A 1466-nucleotide genomic window follows, 5' to 3' on the forward strand; every position below is an offset into this window, starting at 1 on the left:
GTGCTGTGGGAAGGGAATCCCAGGAGCATCCCAGTCCTGCATGGGGAGCAGCCCTGGTCAGGGCAGGGGGTGGGCTCCTGTTGTAAAGGATAAGGAAAAAGCTTGGGAGAATTGGGGTGGGGCGTTACAGGCCAGGTGGGGGCTTAAATAAAACTCTTAAATAAGCACTCATTGCTTAGTAGGGGGGAGGAACCAGCAGTGGGGGTATGGGGTGGCATGGCCAGGCTGGGGCTGAATTTGGGTCCCCCAGGGTCCTGGACTGGGGAAGAGCCCCTGGCCCCCACAAGAGCCTCCTGAGCACCGAGGGCACTCCAGCTGGGATACAGCTCCAGGCTGGGCTGGCCGTGGGAGAGGGTGGGAGAAAGGTGGGTGGGGATGGGGACACCTCTGCCAGCACCAGTGCCAGGCTGGGGTGGGGACAGGCTCATCCCAGGGGTCCTGGTGCCAGGGCTGTGTCCAGCCCAGGGTGGCACCATGCTGTGGCATGGAGCAGAGCCCCTGGCACCAGCCCCATCCCACATAGGTGCTGTCTGTGCAGTGTCCCTGCACGGGGACACCCGTGTGCCCTCATGCCCCTACACAGGAGCCAGGACAGGGGCAGGGGCTCAGGGGGGACATTTCTCACCTCAGGGTTTGGTCTATAGACCCCAAAAGGAACCAGCCCTGAATTCAAGGTTTCGCTCAGCTCCGCTTACTTCTATTTCCTTCCGGAAGCTGGAATTGCACAATTATCCTAAGCCTCGAATGAATTAAAAACAAAACAAAACAAAGAAAGAAACAAACAAACAAAAAAACCCCAAAACAGAACAAAGAACCACGAGCGCGCCCCCCTCCCCCCGCTCCCCAATAAGTCTCTTTGGCAGCAATAACTTAAAATCGCGTCAATGTGGGTTCAGTCAACAGCAAGTTTTGGTTTTGGGGTGGGGTTTGGGTTAGGGTTTTTTAATAATTTTGTTTAAATACAAAAATAGTCAGGTTGGCGGGTCCCGGTGGGGGATACTCCCTCCACAACCAGCCCTCCACGTGCTGCTCCTCACTACAATGGGCAAGGGTCCCAGCACTCCTCAGGGTCCCCAGCGGGGACTGAGCCCTGCAACCCAAGGGAGGGGAGCTCCAAAGCCATGGGGACCGCTCTGGGGAGCCAGTGGCACCCCTGGCACAGGGAGTGACATCCAGAGTGGCAGCAGCCAGCGGCCCCTCGGTCAGGAATGTCGTGGAGTGCCTCTGGGGCAGCCGTGGGGCAGCTGTGGGGCCGCTGTGGGACAGCCAAGCTGCCACAAGGCGCAAGACTGAGCACGGGGCACAGGGAGGGCACAGCCCGGGGGAGAAGGGGTGTGGGGGACAAACTGCCTCGGGGAGCACATGTGGGCAAGAAGCCAAGGGGGAACTTCACTGGGGAGGACACTCGGCAAATGTTAGCAAGGTCAGGGCACTACCCTTGAAACGCTATAATTTATATATATATA

This window comes from Geospiza fortis, unplaced genomic scaffold (genome assembly GCF_000277835.1).
Source record: "Geospiza fortis unplaced genomic scaffold, GeoFor_1.0 scaffold546, whole genome shotgun sequence".
Taxonomy (NCBI): Eukaryota; Metazoa; Chordata; class Aves; order Passeriformes; family Thraupidae; genus Geospiza; species Geospiza fortis.